This window comes from Hydra vulgaris, chromosome 03 (genome assembly GCF_038396675.1).
Source record: "Hydra vulgaris chromosome 03, alternate assembly HydraT2T_AEP".
NCBI lineage: Eukaryota > Metazoa > Cnidaria > Hydrozoa > Anthoathecata > Hydridae > Hydra > Hydra vulgaris.
Window position 1 is genome coordinate 65441861 of NC_088922.1, and position 21371 is coordinate 65463231.

General features: G+C 28.0%; 1 long non-coding RNA gene across 1 annotated transcript; it reads right to left on the minus strand.

The window, feature by feature from the left end:
• Positions 1 to 163: 163 nt before the first annotated feature.
• On the minus strand, positions 164 to 17667 carry LOC105843474 (uncharacterized). Its single transcript, XR_010637751.1, has 2 exons — positions 17024 to 17667; positions 164 to 460 (listed from the first exon to the last, which is right to left on the minus strand). It is a non-coding gene; the product is annotated as an uncharacterized LOC105843474 (long non-coding RNA).
• Positions 17668 to 21371: the final 3704 nt, after the last annotated feature.

Here is a 21371-nt window from a genome sequence, read left to right on the forward strand (position 1 = left end):
AGGCCATAATAGTTAAAGGGATGTCGAAAAAAAAAGCAAGATAGAAAAACAAGGAAGTGGAAACCCAATATAATGGAGTCTAAATGATAAAGGGGTCTAAAAGATGGAATGAATAAGTAAAACGTGGAATGGATAAGTAAGACGTAGGGTATGAAAGATTAAATTTTAAAAAATGGAGGAAATTTTTATTTTCTACAAAACTAAAAAACTTTAAAAGCATTTTAACAGCCATTACTGTACAACTGCATGAAAATTTGTTTAACCTAATTTTGGATGTTCAACTAGTTATCCAGTTTATATAATTGTTTCTTATTACCACCAAAAACGTTTTTTACAACATCAGTAAACTTCCAGTATGTAAATTACCAAATTTTACAACTTAATTATTATCGATCGTCTTCATTACAAATGGATCTTATAATGTTTGATTTTTCCATTTGCAGATTTACCAGAAACCCACCTAAAAAGATAATATAAATTATTAAAAAAAAAACTTAAAAAAAAACTAAATAGACAGTCTGTAGCAATAAATCTAAAGAAAAGTTAAAACTAATTTTTAAAAAATTTATAGTAAAAATAAAATATTCAAAATAAATACAAAATACAATATAAATAAAAACATTCATTACATTAAAATTTAAAACTACCAAAATCCAATATCAATAAAACTTTGAAACGATATTTATCAAACTAAATAAGAACGAAGTAGAAAATTGATTTACAAGTTTATTTACAAATTCTTTAAATATTCAAAAATGTTGCTTTCATACTCGTACGCTTTTTTTTTTTCGACATCTTCACTTCTAACAAGGCTGCAAGCAACTGCTATTAGAGTTGGAAGTTACTCTTAAACTTTGTAGCTTAGCTTTGGTGCCGAATTACGGAGTAAAAAGTAGAAAAACTGCGTATGCTTAAATGCCGAAGTACGGAAAAAAAAGATGAGAAAGACTCAGGAGAGAAATAGTTTTGCTCTGCTTGTAATGTACTGTAAAGTCAATTACAATACTGTAAACTGTATTGACTGTAAAGTTAAATATGGAACATTTTCAGATGTTCCGCACAAAAAAAAAGTTGTTGATGTTGAGATGCGCAAATAATGATTTTGAAATCTTTTTTTACCATAATTACCATGATATGTAACAAACAAGACAAAAAAACAACAACGCCCCTTCGAGTGTAATAAGCACGCGAGAGAGTACATTCAACAATATTTTATTACAAAGTAGTTAATGTTTCCAGATGCGATTCTGTATGTTTTATCTGTAATGACTTACTAAATGGTGTAGATATCATGTGATGAAGTTAATGCTAGAGTATGTTAAAATCAATATTTTTCAGCAAGTATATGATATAAATAGTCATTATAAAATTCAAAAAAACCTCATAAGTATGCCACCATAAACTAGATTTTGTTATGAAATGTACATGCTTTGTTGAACGAGGTAATGTTGAAAATAAAGAATTCTTAATAAGATTCATGCATACATGTATTCCTCACGATCATATTATTGGCATTTAAGAGCACATCTTATAAATATTTTTGGATTTTGTTGTTTTCAATGCAAATTAATCAGATTTTATGAAAATATTGCTGAAAAATATTGATTTTAACATACTCTAGCATTAACTTCATCACATGATATCTACACCATATCTACTCCATTTAGTAAGTCATTACAGATAAAACATACAGAATCGCATCTGGAAACATTAACTACTTTGTAATAAAATATTGTTGAATGTACTCTTGCGTGCTTAGTACACTGGAAGGGGCGTTTATTATTTATTGGAAAATTCTCCCTCCTTTCCTGTTTATTAATTTTTACTTGTTATCGACAAAAAAAATATATTAATAAAGTTAAAAAAAAATCAGTTTAAATCTAGATTTGTCAAAAATTTAAAATCTAGATACAAAAATTTAATTTATTTTAGCTTTTGCTTTATTACTCAACATGGGATTGAAGTCTGTTTTACTTAAAACCTTTGTGAACTAAATTTAAAACTAAAGAAAAACTAAAAACGTTCAGATGACCCATTAATATCTTAGATGCTACCAATAAACATCTATTTAGTTTCAGGTAAAGATATTGTACAAGGATTATTAAATTTTCTGTTATAACCATTGAAACCTTCCACAGAAGGAACCTGTCACAGAAGGAATCAATCTATATATAAGATATTTATAGATAGTACATAAGATATTATTGCCCCCTTCTAAACGCTTTTATTTTTTTTTTAATTTCCAATTTAGTTTATTAAGGTCATTCCTTTTCAATCCTGCCCATATACAGCTTTTTAACAGCTGTTAAAAAATGCGCATTTGACCACAAGCTGCACAAGAATTCAATCTTTTAATACTTGTTCGGTAAAAAAAATTCTCACCAACCCATTTATTAATTAATCCATTACACTATCCTTGAAATAGCTTTATTCTCTTTGCCTACAAAGCCATACATTACAATTTTGGCATTGAATGTATGAAAACCCTGCAGGGCATTTTTTGCATCACTGTCTTTTCTCAGTTTATGCTGATAGTTTACTCTGGCTTGACTTACGTCTTGAGTTGAGTTGGTTTGGATTACAGATCTATTAGCCTTTGGTGATATTTTAGTTTCAAGAGACGGACTGCCAACCTTACATTTCTTTGTCTTTATTAGACTTGTTGCCACCTCTGCTTGAAACTTTTTCGGGGACATACGCTTTACCTATGGGTTTATTAATTTCAAATCTCTACAATTAAAAGCCATGCATTACTAGTATGATCACTATTGTATGCACCCAAATGTATATATACCAATGAGTACACTTAAGATTAGCTATGTAAAACAAGCTTATCATATCAAGCTTATTCCACAATTCCACCCATATAGGGTTAATTAACATATATATACTTTTTATACTTTCGGTCATAGTGTTTAACAGTTTGCACCAGTTCAATTTCAACATATCTCTACGTAAATGTGTTTCACATAGTAATAGACAATTGTTCAAACAGTTTGCATGAATGGTGCCTACAAACCAAATTGCTCACTCTTTGAGTACATCCAATAGAGTTAACGATGTGAAAAATATAATATATCTGATAATACTTTAAAGTTATGACCGGATAGTAAGCTGGATGACATTTTGAGGATTACAGATGCACTGACTCCATATGTTGATGCCTACTCAATTCAGTTTCTTTATACTAGTAAACATTAAAATCATAAAGAAATCCACTAGATCCACTTCTACCTCTATGTGTGAATCCCCACTTGATTTTTTGGTATATATTGTTTAAATTAAGACCTTTTTTTAAAAGCCACCATAGCTTATGCATGTTTTCAATATGATCTAATTGATGGCATCTTAACAAGCTCCATCCTTAAATAAATACCAATGAACTTTTATTCTCTTTTGGTGTTAGATTAGTACTTGAACCAGTAGATTGAGTACTGTATAAGTTGCTTTGCTCTGTAACTATTTTAAGAGGCTAATCCGTGACAAACATTTTGAAGTACTGGTAAAGAGTAGTATAACCAACATGTCAACTTTTTTCTGAAGTCATTTTACTGTTTTGTTCTTATTTACAATATTAGACAAAGGTTGGTCATCATCACTACTATCATTATCATAAACAATATTCTCCCCTTCACAATTAACATAATGTTGCTGGACAGGTCCTGCATCACAAAAATCAACATTATCTACAGCCTTATTGATTTTTAGGCTCATAATTTGAATCAGAGTCATTAAAGTCTTTAAAGTCACTCTGCCCATCAAGAATTTAAGCAAGAGACTTATATGTCCTAATTTTTGTTATCATACATCTGAAAATAATTATAAGTTCAAAAAAAGGTTAATTGGCATAAAATAACTGATTGTAGCGTATCTGCTACATACAGCCAAAGCAACCTATTTTATATATCTAAAACTTAAAAAACCAAAACAAACACTTCCAAAAACCTCTTTAACCTTTTTTATATTAACAAAATTCATTTCATATCTTAACTATTATACAAATAACTTTTTTATATAAAATTAATTTGGAGCACATTACAGACAATGCCGCAATTTGTTAAAAGTAAGGATGGAGTGTTGTTGTTTGCCTTGATAACATAAATTAAATTTTTTTTTTAATATGTATAATTCACCTCCCCAAGGCTGAGAAGGCCACTACAGATGAGGAGGCTACTGGTGGTTATAACCATCTCTCAACTCTATAACTCTGAAACACGAACCTTGATGAACAAGGCCGCTATGGTGGGAATCGCAAATCGGAACCTCTCACTTATGAAGCGAACGCTCTACCACTACGCCACTACCGCAAATAATATTCAAATTACATACATAATGTAAGTAAGTTGAAATAAAGACTTTTGTCTTCTGCCTGCTCCGGTCATATCTTAACTCAAAATATTTTGTAAATAACTTATTATGAAAATGACAAAATAAATTAAAAAAAAAAAAAAACAATACTTAAATGCAAGGCTAGTAAAAACTTTGTAGCAGATCTGCTATACAGGGCTTAAAAAAATAATGAAAAAAGTGAGAAAGAAGAAAATTTTTTTGTGATGAAGAATAAACACTAAGTTTTTGTAAGATATATTTTATACATAATAAAAAATCATCACTCATTAGAAAGCAATACAAATGTATTAATTTTATGCATCATTCAATTAGTTAATACCACGGTAATTATTTTAATCACCGTAATACACTGTAATTATTAATCTAAATCACAGCAATTCCCCTGTAATTAATAATCTAATTTACCATAATACGACTGTAATTAATAATCTTAATTACTGTAATACACCTTAATACCACAGTAATTATTAATCTAAATCGCCCTTTATGAATTTCAATTTTTGATAATAAAAATATTTATTAGTAGCATTTCTCAAATGTTAAAAAACTGATGTTTATAATTTTAAATATTTCTTAATTGATATAATTTAGAAACATGCAACATATTTTAAACACTTCCACACACAAAAATATGCATACATAAACATTTTATTATATACCTCCTGATTATTTTTATTTACCTCCTGACATTATTTTTATGCTATTTTGCCATAGAATAGCATATAAATTATTTTTTTTTAAACTGAACACTAAAACAAGTGTTTAGTCAAAAAAAATAATAATTTAAAAAAATAGTTCTTAAAAAATATATAGCACAAAAATTTGTAATAATACATACAAGCCTTACAAAAACACATTAAAAAATGAATATATATAGTATAAATGAATATTTTAATTCAATAGTTAAATTAAGCGATTGCAAAATGCAAAATCTGGAAAAATATCTAATCTTCAAAATTTTAGTTTATGCAAAACCGTGTTCTTTGTTTTTAAGGGACGAATCAACTTAAATTTGTCAGCGAAAAAGTTATAAAAAATAAAACAATAAACTTACGACTGCAAAAGTAATAACACTCTAGTAACTAACTGCATTATAACACTATAATAGTGTTATTACTTTTATAACGCACTTATAACTTTTATAATTCATTCTTTGTTTAAACAACATAAGTAATCACAAATTTTAATTGAAGTTGAAAAGCATCTAGAAAAATAGAGTGGATATTCAAATAATATTTAAAACTTAAGGAACTTAAACAAATTTATAAAAACGTAATGGGGGGAGGGGGAGGGGGTTTGAATTAATAGTAGGAGGATATAAAAATTAATCTTTATAAATATGTTTATATAAAATGATATATACATATAAAGTCTCAAACACTAAAAAACTGTGCATACACCTATGGTGGAAAAAATGTTTGTGCTGCTATAAAATATAAAAATAATCTTTTTATTTAAACAGATCTTCAAAAGCGTTCCTGATTGAATTATTTTTATTGCGGTGTTCCACTTCATTATCCAACTGTTAGTTGTCAACGGCTTCAAGGTTGTTGTTTTCAATATGGCTTTTAATGGCATGGCGAGATGTTATGTAGCTCCATTTAAATCTTGTAAGATGTGGAATAAATTGGGTAGATGTTTCTGCATTACTTAAGAGTTTTCCTAATTCATCAATGAAAACAGCATCTTTTCTTAAATCATTATTGCCTCAACATAAATCACCTATTAAAATGTTGGATGAGCTAACGGCATTTAAATTAACTCAATTGTTTTTATCTTGATTTTCTATAGCACCTGTTTCCACACTTGAATCGTTTTCCTTGTCTGTCTAATGATTCTCATCGTGTTGATTTATACATAATTTTTCACCTTCACAATCAAATAATTCATCTCCCTTATCTAACAGCTCTGTTTCACAAGTTTTGTATCTTGCTTTCGTTTCACTCCTATTGGAGGTGTAATTAGCCCCTGGAGATCTTTCAAGTTTCTTGGTTGTGTTTTTTGAGGGGTTTTGAGATATAAATTTTTTAATGGTAACAAGTAAAAATTATTAAAGGAAGGGGGGGGGGACGGGGGGTCTTAATAAGCTAAGGGTGGGTGGGAAAGATATCCAAAAATTAATAAACAGGTGGGGACGTTTATTAAGGACTCAAGAGTAATGCTAAACTTTTTATACAGTACGTTTTTATAAAGTTGTTTAAGTGATTTGTAAAAGTTCCTAAAGTTTTTAATAATATTTGAATATCCACTTTATTTTTTCTAGATCCTTTTCTACTTTAATTAAAGTTTGGAATTACTAATCAAAGCCTATTCACTTTGCCAAACTCCTGTTAATTGATCAAAATTGCATTCTGGGATGTCCTGCCGGACCTCTTCCGCAACTAACAATAGTTGTTTATTAATTTAAAAAAAAACTAATAGTTTTTTTTAATTAATAAATTTTGTTGCTAAATATTTAAATAATTTTGATTCAAGATATATCAATTCTGTAACATTAAGACATTAACTTTGTTAAGGTTCGTGTTTCGGAGTTAGTAAGTTGAGAGTGGGTTATAACCACAAGTAGCCTCTTCATCTGTAGTGGCCTTCTCGGCCTTGGGTAGGTGAATTATAAAAAAATAAAAATAAAAAATAAAAACTTTTGAAATTGCAATTAGACTTATTCGATGGGTTTATGTTCTGTTTAAAAATTTTATGAAATAAAAAATTCTTATAATAACAAAAAACATAATTTTTTTTAGAGTTATTAGCACATCTTACTACAAAAAAAAAAAAAAAAATTGAAAAATAGTATCATAATTATGAATAAGTGCAGTTTTTTTTGGATTTGACTTATTGCGCGGGTTGTCTCTGTTTTAAAATTTTATGATACAAAAAATTCTTGTAATAACTAAAAACAGAACAATGTTTTTTTCCAAATAAAGCGCATGTTCTTCATGTTGATTGTTCAAAAACTGAAAATGATTCTCATGATTCTCATGATCAATAAAATTTTTAATTTTATTGATGAGAATCATGGCCATTCTCTTAAAAGTTGTTTTCATTTCACAAATTAGTGACATAAAAGCTGATGGATTGTCAGCTGAATTAAGAAAGAGTACATCTGCACACCTATGACATAACTTAACCTTTTGAATAATTTCGGTTTCATAAATTCTACAATTAGTGATTGTTTGATTACAACACTTCATAAAATCATTGAGATTGAAAGCTGTTTCAAAATTTGAATTTTTTTATACAGTTGCTATTGGATTTTCTGAGGATAAAAGTAATAAAGCGTTTCTATAGGCAGCTCAAAATTGTCTAACATTTGGACGGTCATTCAAACCACCTTTGCTTCAAATAAAGGAAAAGAAATTCTCAATGCAGTCCTGATTGAAACGAGAAGTACAAACAAACCGAAAACCTTCAGAAAATAGCTCTCACCTTAAGGTTAGAACACTATTAGTTGTGACACTTAAACCTCAATGACATGATATACTTACTTGACTTCTAACATTACAAAATTTCCATTTCTCAATCCAATGCTTTAACTCTTCCAACTGAGAAATACTGACTCCTTTTAAAGTTAGAGCACAACAAGTTGGTTTATCTGCATATAATTTATATGAATTTAAATAAATTTCCATTATATCGAATAAAGTATCCATGGGTTAAACAATTCTTGCTGTTGGTAATAAACTTAAAAGAAGTAAATTTGTATTAGAGCAGCAATATAATGCAGAAGCAACCTGATAACTAAAAACTTGAGTCGCAAGTTTGACCTTCATAGATAAAAGGGGACCAGAGTATAATTGTCTATCTGTTAGTTTTGGCGCTAGACTCACATAGCTTATTTTGTCTAAATTGTACAAAGACTGGATGTGTTGCCAAGTAACAATTTCACTACTAATGTCAATGTTTTGCCTTCGTAAATTGTTTTTGATACTTTTTACTAAATGTGGAGGATCGAAAATAACATGAATATTTTTATCATTGGAAGGATTAGGAAAGTATGGTAAATTTTTGGAAAACCCAAGAAAACAAAAGACAGTTATTTTAGTAGATCCTTGATCACAAACTACACATCTAATGTGTAAAGCAGTTTCTTGAACCTTAGAAATGATTTCATGTAGTAAAGAAGCCAAGTCATGTGGTAGTGGTGTAGTGGTAGAGCGCTCGCTTCAAAAGCGAGAGGTTTGGAGTTTGATCCCCACCACGTCCCTGGTAGTACCGCGCTCAACTTGTTTCTCCGCGCAGCGGAGAAACAAGTTGAGCGCGGTACTACCAGGGACGTGGTGGGGATTTTTTTATTTTTTTATAACAAAATAAAAAAATAAAAAAAAATAAAAAAAGTCAGCTATTGAGACTGTTGAATTATTATAATAATAAGCTATTGTTTGTTTTCATTTATTTACCAAACCTCTAACCATAATTACAAGAGCCTGATTTAAAAGTTGTCCATTTTTCATACCATAAAACCTGTCAGAATTTCTATCATACTCTAAATGCTGCTTTAATGACATTTCATCCATAACAAGACTGACATATCGATCAAACAGATTCATTGCATCAGCACATAACTTTAATAAAGAAAACAATCGAGTAGAAAAACCTTTTTGAAGATCTGAAAATACACTGGAAAAAAACAATAATAAACAGGTTTGACTAGGTAAACAGAATATTTTTTGCAAGACATTAAAAGTTTGAGGACTATGAAACAGAATTCCCAAAGCCAAAACTTTGTCAAAAACTGCCCAGCATTTTCCTTTATTGACTCGTTTACTCATTTCTAATTGACTTCTAAAAAAATTAACTTGTATAGGAGATAAGTATTTCCTCGATAAATTTAAAATACGTTTTATAGACCCGTCACAGTTTTTTTGGGTTTTTTGTTTGGATTTTTTTTGTTTACGTAGTCTAGTTTTGACTTGCAATGTTAATAGTAACCTTTGAAGTTTGTTGAAATTTATTTCATTAGTAGACATTTTGTTCTCTAAATTACTATCTGAATTAACAGGTAAACAAACAACTTGCTTTTTTGCTGGAAATGAATGACATTAAACTGGTGATTTCCTTTTGCAACCAACAAGTGGAGGATTTGGGATGTTAAAAAATAGTAGGAATTGCTGATTGTAACAAACGTTTTCCATCATTATTTGTAGAATAATACATTGTATTTTCAAAATGATTACTGCACAAATAAAAGTTTTAGTTTAAAAATGCAAAATCTTTTGTCTAAATTTTTCCTACGACAGCTGATAACCCACTGTTTACATCTTTAAAAAAATTAAACAATAAAAGAATATGTTTTAAAATACTACAATAATGATTTTATAAACTTTTTAAGAAAAAAAAACTTTTTATAAATAATATATGAATTAGCTTGCCCTTTTTCGTTCATTTTTTCCACTCTTATTTCCACAGTTTATAGCAGCACAAAATGATGGCATTGTTAACTAATATCATAATTCATTTAGGCACATACAAAAATAACTCTTCGCTAGTTAGTGACTAGAGTGTTATTACTTTAGTAGTTGTAAGTTTATTGTTTTATTTTATTTTTTATAACTTCTTCGCTAACAAACTTATAATAATTTGCTCCTTTGAGAAAACGCGGCTTTGCATAAACTAAAATTTTGAAGAGCAGATATTTTTCCAGATTTAGCAAATTGTGATCGCTTAATTCAACCCTTGTAATTATTTGTAGTTAAAACATTTTTTTTAATAACTTTTTTTCTACTGACAACTTTTTTTTATGATTAAATTTTAATATAACATCATTTATACTTACTATATTTATTTCAACATCATTAATAAGACTGAGTACTTGTTCGCTGGAAAAAAACAAATTGCAAACTGCACGATAACAGTCGACCACCAACAATTAAAACTAGATGATAAACTTAATCATCTAGGTTTTATACGGGATACTAAAAGCTCTTCTTTTGCCTCACTTAGTTGTTCAAATATTGATAATAGAATATCAAAAATCAGGGCAATAATTTAAACTCTTACTCAATTTGGAATCCGCCATACTCTTCCAAGCTCTATTGTGCAGCTATATAAAACATTGGTGGTTCTGGTACTTATGTATGGTCTTGAACTTTGCGATTATAAAGACATATTAATGCAAAAGCTTGATATAATAGGAAGGAATGCACTTAACTCACATTTCAATGTTTCCAAACACAGCAAAAATTATATTTGTTCTTTGTTTTACATCCAAGATGTATCAACAATCGTACAGCAAAACAAGTTAAACTTATTTATTCGCATATTGAGCAATAAATCAACCTTTGGTATTGTAAATTTGCAGTTTAAAAACCAAACCGCTAAGCACTCTTTTCTAGATGATGTCATAGGTTTATGCAATTGAAATGAACAAAATATAGAGAACTTAATGCAAAAAATAAAAAAAGTAAAAATTATTGTGTGAAAAAATATAATTCTTAAAAAAAATCTTCAAAGGTTAAGCAATGCAATTGAGTTCTGGAACTCATTGGAGCATAGGAAAATCTTTAAAGATATTCTTGAAGTAAATATTTCAAGACAAACTTATTTCTTTTCAAAAATGTAACTTTATAATAATTTACCTTGTATTATATACAGTGGGTGATTAAGAAATATAAATATTTAGACAGAATACAATCTATCTTTAAAATTTTGCTGTTTACCAAGAGCAAAATAGTCGCAGCATGCATTTTAAATAGGCAAAAACGTCACATAGGCAACATATGTTCAAGAAGTTTTCTTTCAAAAAGTAGTGTTTGTAGTGAGTTTATAATTTTTACCTTGATAAATTCAGCTGCTAGCTAACCCATCATCTTAAAATGACATTATTTAATCTTACATGAAATTTTTCATAAATAATAGAAGTACAAGTATTTTTCAACTCAACAACTGAATATTGATTTCTTTTTACACCCTCATGGAAGAATATAAATAATAATCAAAACTTCAAACATCAAGCATATTCATACATATGAGCGATTGTTTTGCAAAAGAATCTTTCTACCTATTAATACTATAGAGTTAATAAAAATTTCATGCTTAATTAACAATACCTTTTTTTCCTGATATATGAATTAAATAAGTCACAGCAAGTTCTAGGGATTATATAGTGATGCTTTAAGTAAATATATTTGTGGTTTTCGTCTTTTTCATATCCAGAATGACTAAATATCAAATCTTTATCTACATCAATGGGAATTTGAAACTTAGTTGATATCTTTAGTTTTTACATACATTTATTTGTGATAAATTTTCTTTATTTTTTAAACCATTGCACAGCTTTCTTTTGAATTTCATTTCGCTATTTCATATTTTTAGTTCTGAAAGAAAATAAGTAACTTAAAAACAACTTTTATGTAAAAATTCATAAAAAGTTAACCAAGTCAGCCATCAAACATTATAAAATTTAAAAATTCATGAAAACTCAACTCATTATTAAAAGTCATTTATTGGAAAATTTATAGCCAACCTTTAGCTAAACCTTTTATCAAACATTATAAATTTTGTATAAAGAAAAAGCTATATACTTTGAAATGAAACGGATACAAGTTTATATACTTGACCCATTTTGAAGCGATTTCTTTTTCTTATATTATTGTTTCATTTTGTCTTTTACATTATAAAAAATTTGATCTTTAGTATTAGATCTATAATATTTATGTTAATAATTGAACTTGTAACACAGCAATTTTAATATGGCATGTTGCTTTCTACATATGGAAACTTTGTAGCTATTCAAACTTTGCTGCTATTGATATCTCTACAAAATATCGTTAGCTACATATCATAGTATTTAGCTAGCTACAACACAATGATCAAAGCTAGTCAATCGCTACATAGCAGCTTTATAGCTAATGATATTATTACAGTATATCAATAGCTACAGATCGTAGGTAAGTAGCTCCAACATAACAACTAATTTAAAGTTACTTGATGGCTACATATCTTAGCTTTTTAGTTACAATAAATCTATAGCTATACTTCTTAACTTTGTTGCTAGCTACTACATAACAACAACTCTATAGCTATAAGGTAGCTATAGCCACTTACCGCTATAATTATGCACATACATATTGAAGGGTTTTTGTTAGCAATTTTAAAACAATATACTTATACTGTAGCAGGTCTTGTTACGAGATTTCGCTGCGTAGCAAAAACGCGTAACGCATTTCTAAGTAACTCAACTCTTCAAATATATTTTGCATCGTTTAGAAGTTATATTGCGTCACTCGCGTCTTTTCAAGTACCGCTTTGTAATTAAAGTTATTTTATTAACGCGTTAAAAGTCATACAAACAGTTTGTTTTTTTCTCACTATAACAAAAGTTACAAATAAAATCTAGCTTATTTAAAAAATCATTTTTATTATTTTTTTCAAATATGAACTAAATTTTATTTTGAAAAAAATATTTTTTTCATGAAACGTAAAATAATGTTTGTTTATTTTCTTATGATTTTACAGTTGATTTTTGGTTATTTTATTAACTGTTAATAAATTTTTGCTTATTTAATATGTGAACTCATTTTAATGTTTTTAAACAAGAAAGAGTTTTTTTGTTGTTGTTTATCAGTTACCGATAACATATTCGTGATCATAATTTATTTTCATAAATTAAACGAACGTCATTAAAACTTTACGTTAATGAATTAACAATAAACAAAATATCTTATTAATAAAGTATTTCATCAAAATAAATCGTGCATTTTTTAAACTATTATGACTAAAAATAAATTTTATATTTAAAAGAAATTTATATATTTAATTTCTTAAGATAAAACTTAAAACACTTAATTTTTTTTAACTAATTTTTACAAACAAAAAAATTATTTAACAAACTTTCTTTAACAAAAAATCTATTAGTTTACAATTGCGGTTTTTACTTACGACTTTATTTCTTCAGAATAAACGTCACGTTAACGACAATCAAAAGATAATTTAAATATTCTAAAAGATGTAAGTTTTTGCGTAGCGCAAAACTGCTGAGCGCGTAGGCAAATCGCCTTTTCGCAAGCAAAATGCGAGCTGCGTAACGATTCTTAACAAGGCCTGCTGTAGCTTCCTAAAAAATAACTACAAATCTATAGATAGTCGATATTACACTATAAAGAGCTGTTATGTCTATAAATTAACATTTCAATTGACCCAGGCTGTGTCACCATACATCTCAGATTTTTATACAGTTGAGACTACATAGTAAAATAGGAATTCCTTGAAAATTTTAGCCTCTAGCTCCAAGAAGAACCTGAAACAAACTTGACCATTTTACTTTTAGCAAATATTGGCCAGGCCCCTCTTGTCCCTGCAGAATCGTGACATTTATTTAGAGATTTCAAGTCGCATAACTTTAAAAAATTATTATTAAGTACCTGTAATTATCAATTTAAATAAATTTAGGCAATTATTTGTACCTGTTTTCAATGCTTAAGAAACCATGTAGCCTGGATGATATAGAAAATATATATATAGCACATCATTCTATATTTATTGATCTTTTAAACATGACCACAGGGTCCATGGGACTGGGGCACTGGGGGCCATGCTCCACTTATTTTCTCATTAACATTTTTTTTTCATTTTTAACAAAGTAAAGTTAACTTTGAAAATATTGTCTTCAAAAAGTTTTTTGGTTTATACTTGTTCCATTCGGTTTTTGATCATTCTAAATTCAATGATCTTTCTTAAAATGTTTTAAGAGAGTATAATAAATTCCCGTTAACTCAAACCTCCAAGACACCAAGGAAAACAGTTCAACTAAACAAATGTTTGATTTAAGCAAAGTAAAACAACTGTTTTTGATTTTAAGGGACTATAGAAAACAGTTAGAGATAACAAAAGTTCAAGTTAACTGGTGTTCAATTAACATTTAGAATTAGCAAATATTAATTAAAAGAATGATTTTAAAAGGTGATAAACTTTTTTTTGACAGAATGTTTTTTGTTTTTTTTACTGTTGGATTTTAGTTGACTAAACAACTTGCTGTAAACATTTTAGCATTAAAAAATATCAACTTTTTTTAATTCAAAAAGGTTTAAATTATATTATATATTAAAATTCTGTTAAAATCATTATTTTATGGATGACTGCTTTTAATCCATATACTTACAAATCAAATTTCTTATAAACATATGAACTTTCTTAAGACATTTCAAGTAAGGTCATATATAATGATTAAAAACCTAATGGAGTAAGTATAAACCAAAAAATTTGAATTAAAAAAATTGAAGACAATATTTTTATTTTATATTTATCTTTACTTTGTTAAAAAGAAAAAAAAAACTTTTTTATGAGATAATAAGCTGATAAGGCCCCCAGTGCCCCAGCCCAATGGACCCACTGGTCGTCTGTCTTGGAAACAATTTTTAACACACGTTCATTAGGACTATATAAATGCCGAACGTTTCAGGGATCCAGTTTGTCTGGAAGGTAGTGAAAAATTCATTGCCAGATTCCGCTACAAAAAAGTGGGGGAAATGCCCCAGCCCCCTCCCTTCAGTGTACACACCACAGTGTTTTAGCTAGCGATATTACTATTATTGTTATATTATTATAGCCAGCTATAAGATAATGATAAGTTTGTATCTATTCGATAGCAAAAAATCGTAACTTTGTAGTTATTTTAGATTACCAATTAAATGAGTTTTTAAAAAAAGATATAGCCACATACAAAAAATAAAAGGGTTTGGCTGTCAAGTCAAAGTTTTTCATAACCTTTATTCTGTCTAGATTACAACATAATGAACAAACAATCATTAGTATCTTTCAGAGATGTAGTCAAGACAGTTAAGGCCAAGACCATGACAGTTAAAGCCAAGACCATGACATTTAAGCTCAAGACTAAGAACAAGACCAAAACTGAATGGTTCAAAAGATCAAGACCAACACCAAGACATCAAAAAATCAACCCAAGACCAAGACTTTCAAAGTTTTTATAAGACCGGGATCAAAATTCTCATTGAGAGCAGGAAGTTGCGGCAATCTACAGTTTGTTATTAATAACTAATCCATTCATTGAGTAGATTTTTTTCATAAGAATCAAGAATGTAAAAGACAGTAGAGGTCCAAGACCAATACTTTAGGCTTTCAAGACCAAGACCAAGACACTTAAATATGAGTCTTGAGGCATCTTAAGACCAAGACTTTGGTCTTCAGACCTACATCTCTGGTATCTACCAGAGTTTAACAGTGTGATGGAACATGGTGATTGAATAGTGTTAATATTGAAATGTCTCTTGTTGATCATGACTTGCTTTCAGATAGTTAAAAAATATTTTAAAATACTAATCAAAAACTTTCCCTTTTTTTATTGCTATGCAACACAAACCAGAAATTGTAGGCATAGTTTTATTCGTAATATGAAATGTTATCTTAGAAGATATCAATGTTGCACAAAACCATGGTTTTTGATAACTCATAGTAATACTTGTTCAGTTATTTGAAAAAAAAAAAATTAGTTAGACTTTTTAAATTTTAAAATTTTAAAATAAAATTTTGAATTTCATAATAATTTATAATCTTTTATATAAGCTCATAACTAAGCTCATGTTAACTTTGTGAAAGTAAAAAAATAATAATATGGAACATTAGTAAAAGAACATTTATTGTGGTCAGCCATTTATTTTATTTTAGGGAAAGGGATAGGTTAAAGAAACTCAAAAACAAGTACATAACTTGAAAGCTATATAAGTTATTTAAAAGCAGCATTATTATTTTTGATTTGAGACAACTGCTGGATCTTTTTTCAATGGCCTTACTTTTTATGTGTTCGGTAATTATATGGTATGGACAATTTATTGTCTCTAAATCTGATTAAAGATTTAGAAAATAATTTATGTCCACTTACAACATTACTTTTGCACTAAGCTATAGTTTCTACCAACTTTTTTTGCATTTGGGTGCATTCTTACAACCACTGCTTTAAATTTACTATTTCATTTAATAGACCTTGTTATACAATCCACTTAGAATATGGTGTGCAGTGAAAAAAAAAACAATTTCTTTTTGACAAAGTAAAAATAGTAATCTATGATAAATAATTTTCATCAACCCCAAAAAGGAATTATTTGTAGTAGTAGAAGTAGTGATGAAATATTGAAAGACATTTTTATAAAAATGTTATTTAGAAAAATTTTAAATTTATTGAAAACAAGTTCTACTTTTAAAAAAATAAATTTAAAATTTGGGAAACTGTTTATTTCTACCTTTATATATTATGCTGTATATTTTGCCAAGGTATGGTGTATAATATCTTTATTACTAATAAATAAGGTATTTTTAAAAAGCTATTAATATTAGCTTTGATTTGATTAGATTCAAGTTAATCAATAAAGTGCAACACTTTATTGATTAATTTGCCAATTTTGCTGAACTGATCATTGAAGTTTTAACTTTGAAGTTTTGAACAATAATTACTTTGAAATAAATTATTTCACCTTGAGTTAACATTTTTTAAAGTTGATATTTTTACCATTTTCTTACTTTTCACAAAGTTCATTAATCAATACAATGCTTTTTACGTCTAAGATAATTAGTGTCTAAGATATTTGCCCCATTTGATATATTTTAAGATACTTTCATCATTTGATAAGCGTCTAAGATTTTTTTAAATTCAAGATAGTTTGCTTATATGGATCTAGAAATCGAACCTTTTCAAAAGAAAAAATTACAATATAAGAAAACATACCAACTTAAAGTTTGTCTTCTTCTCTTGATTAATATACCAAATATTCGAAACCAAATCCACAAACGGGTGAAACCAAACATGTCTACCACTACTTAAGAAAATAAACAAAACTAATAACGTCCGAACCAAAGTCAATTTTCAGCCTTGTAAAATATTTTGTTAAAGGCTCCCCATTAATAGGGTAGAGAAAAAAAAACATTTTAATTAAATATTATTATGGTTGTTATTATCATTATTATTATTGTTATCATATTTCAACCAATAAGCAGATACAAGTAAAATCTTTTTTTTCTTTCTGTTATTTTATTTCAAAATTTGATTTATTTCTTCCATTGAAATATTCACATTGAAATATTCACAAGTACGCCATCAATTGGCTAAGAAAAGCATTTGTAGTTAAGCGTAATTATATTAAAAGACGGTAATTTCCCCAGCAAACATTTTATAGCGGAATTTCAATAGACATTTTGAGTGGTCCACTGTAGTTTTGCTAATCAGTTATTAAATGGACAGCTGTCAAAAACGGCTAACCGATGTCACTATATCACATGATGGGAAGAATTGTTTTTTTGTTTTTTTTTAAACATCTTCGCTTCCAACAGGGCTGCAAGCAACCACTAATTAAATTTCGAAGTTACTGGGAAGTTATCTGCTGTCCACTTTTACCGGAAGTCACTAATGGTCCACTAAGTAACCGATGAGCTAAACTCTTATGAACCGCTATAGGGTAAAATTTTTTCAAAAAACACAAAAAAACACAAAATTTTCTGAAATTTGGTACAAATGTTTAAAGACATTAGTACCAAATTTCTTAACTTAGGAAAGACTGTAAATTTTTTTTTTTATAAAAATTTTTTATCCGTTTAGGGTTTACAGCTACTTGAAGTTTGTTTGATTTTGACTGAAAAATGAGGGGGAAAAGTGCCAAAAATGTTTCCGTTTATTATTACCCTTGTATGGTGCTTTTAGTATTGCTGCGAATCTGAAACTTGGTACCAAAAGAGCTTAAAACCTGCTAAGTCCGAAAACTTTAGGTTTTTATCTCTCGAAGCAAGGCAATTTAGTTTATTCTAGCATTCGTAAATGTAAATGATAATAAAAATAAAAAAGGGCATTGACAATAATAGCTATAAAATAAATCTGACTTATATAAAAAATATTTTATTTTTATTTTCTTAAAGATAAGATGTATATCAACTTAACGAAACAATTTATTTTGGCCTTACGTTTACTTGAGGAGTTATTGAGGTTTGATATGAACACAAAATTTTGTGATATTTTAAAAATCAGGCAATCTATCCTAACTTTTTACAAATTAATCAAATTAGAAACTAACAGTTTAGTAACTTAATTGTTTTTATTATTTTTTTACAACAAAATTATAAGGTATAAAAAAAACTTTTGAAAAATAAATTTAAGTGATTTTATATATGCTTTTTATTCACATTATTTATAAATTGTTCAAAAAATAAAAGATTAAAAAAATGTATGAATAAGACATATCAGACTGAAATAAGTTTAAATATAAAAATCTCTATTTCTTAAGGAAAACAATTTTTTTCAAGTCGTCTTTGGTTAAATAGTAGTAAAGCCCTGTTTTTGTAGTCGGTACTTCAACTTTGAAAATGATGTGGACATCTGGAATTCAGCATTGGCTATCTACTGGTGACCATTTAAACGACCGTGCAGGACTATTTGGACACATAAATTTTGACAAGCATATCTTTTTCTTCTCGAAAAATGTCTTCATCGATTCCTATCCACTACTTTTTATACTCATAGGAAACACAAGCACCTGGTACTAAGTTTATAGTTGTTATATGGATGTTTCCAAAGTCATGAATAAAAGCAAAATCTTCATCAACACTGCATAGCTTTGCGCCTATCTAGAAAAAAAAAGCAACATATGCATTTATTCTATTTTACTTATTTTGTTAAACATGTTTTGTTAAAGGCGTTAAAAGAAAATTGTAAGCCCAAAATAAAACAAAAATACTTTTGACGATGGTTTCACACAAATAAAAAATCCATTTGAATTTATCAATAAAAATTATGCATGCTTTTTAAAGAATAAAAGGTATATTAATATATTTTTTTACCTTTTGATGGCCAAGTGGTACGAACTGAAAGTAACTACGTGTTCCAGGTATGGCATTTGCAGTATCCAATCATTCCTTAAGAGTGTTTCTCACCAAAGTTAAATTTTCTGAAGATATATAAATAAAATATACACCTTCAATGTTTTCATTACAATATTTGTACATTGCTTGTGGAGATAAAATATGATTACCTATATCACTTTGCAAGCTTGCTAGTGTTGCTAAATGTTTGACTGTACCACCTATCCCATCATAAGGCTGCTTACCGTAACTAGTTGCAAAAAGTTTCATTTAACAGAAAGACCAAAATCTTCAAGATGGAAACAAAGATTCAAAATATTTTTATAATTCTTATATTGACCTTCACACCCATCAGAATAGTATTCAATATTTTTTATAGATTTGTTTTAATATCATTGCTGATAACATCGATAACTTTATACACCATGTTCACATCATGCATCATATCATCTTTTTTTTTTTTTTTACAAATATATATATTTTCTTTAAAACATCCAGTAATAAAATTACAGGTAAAGTAAGTATTACAGTTTATAGTTAAATTACGTCAATCATTAGCCTTTTTAATGCTAATAACTAGACGGTTAGTTCTATTTTAGAAATATTCACCTCCATCAAAGTTTTAAATGTTTCTCTCTGTTCTTTTAAAGTCCATAGCTGGAACGATTCTTTTAATATTGCAATAATCTCAGCTTGCAGTTCTTCCTGTGATAGTGTAAATTTAATTTTTTTGCCTTCTATCATGTATTGAAAGAAGTTTAAACCAAGAGTTTTACATATAGAAATCACTTCATTTGTAAATGATTTTTTATTTTGTGTTGACTGTAATTGATTAATTATCTGTGAGTAACAAATTTGATTTTTCATCACCCTAATAAATAGATTAGCTTTATTTCGAATTAGAATAGTTGAAATATCCTCTATTTTTAAAAAAAAGTGCAGGTAATTGAAACAATACAATAAGATTTGTGATTGAGAAAATCTTCTTTTTTGAAATAAATAATCACAGGATGAAGTGGGCATTTCCATTCCAGTGAGTCAAAAAATATAAAATTTCAAAACGAATATTTTTTTAATTTGGAAGATGGATTTCAAAAAAAGATAGGTAATATTTTGATTATCTAAAAAGAAAAATTATAGAAGACAAGTGTTTCTTCATGTTTTAATTATTCAAACTTTGCAATAAATAAATAAATTTTTAAAGACAAAAAACAAAAAAATGTTATTACATGTGATTATAATATTTAAAGTAGATTTCATGGCTCAGATTGTTTTGATTCTTAAAGATAATGATGTATTTTAATATTTTATTATCATAAATTGCAATTAAGTATCTTTGAGTTATCTTAAATTTTATGCCAAAGTGAACGGTTTTTGAATTTCCGCGTGTGATTTAAAAAATCAAGTTATTTAGAAAAATATTCATATAACGTTTAAATTGCATATTTGTTAATTAATTAGCTTGAGTATAATTTAGTTAGATTGAAAACAGTGGCTTAAAAGAATTTTAACAAAGTTAAGCATTGAAAACAGTGGCTTAAAAAAATTTGAACAAAGTTAAGCATTCAATAGTTCAGAAAAATTTTAGAAAGAAAAATTCAGAATATCAGATTGCAGAAACTAATCGAATGAAAAATAAAAGAGCTAACATGAGCGAAAAGGAAAAGAAGGAAGAGCACCGAAAAAATTGCGAAAGAAAGAAGCGAAAGCGAGAGATGAACTAATCTACATCTGATGTTGAACAACTTTTTTTATCTCCGCATAGTTTTGGAAAGGCACTTAAAAAAGTTAATTAAGCATTACCTGCCGATTCAAACAAAGGAATGTACCTTTTAAAAGAAGTTTGTAAAGGTGAAAACATACTACTTTCTGATATTTCAGAATCAGGCCCTGACTACGCCGGTTTGGACGATGGTATTTGCAAAGTTCTTTATTTTTATTTGCGAGAAGATATCAGTAGAAAGACTTCAGGGCGTAAAGATGTTGCTATTAATAAGAAAAAAAAGAGAAGGTATGAAACATCGTTTATATATTGGAATCACATTTTATTTAATAAGGTTTTCAGTTTTTGTAAACGGTTTTTGTTTTCTTTCAGAAACAAATTCGTCACATGTTCATTACCATAGGAGAAGTATATTCACTTTTTAAAAATGACCATATTAATTTAAAAGTGGGGAAATCTGAGTTTTGCGATCTGCGGCCATTCTATGTCAAGCTAGTAAACGATC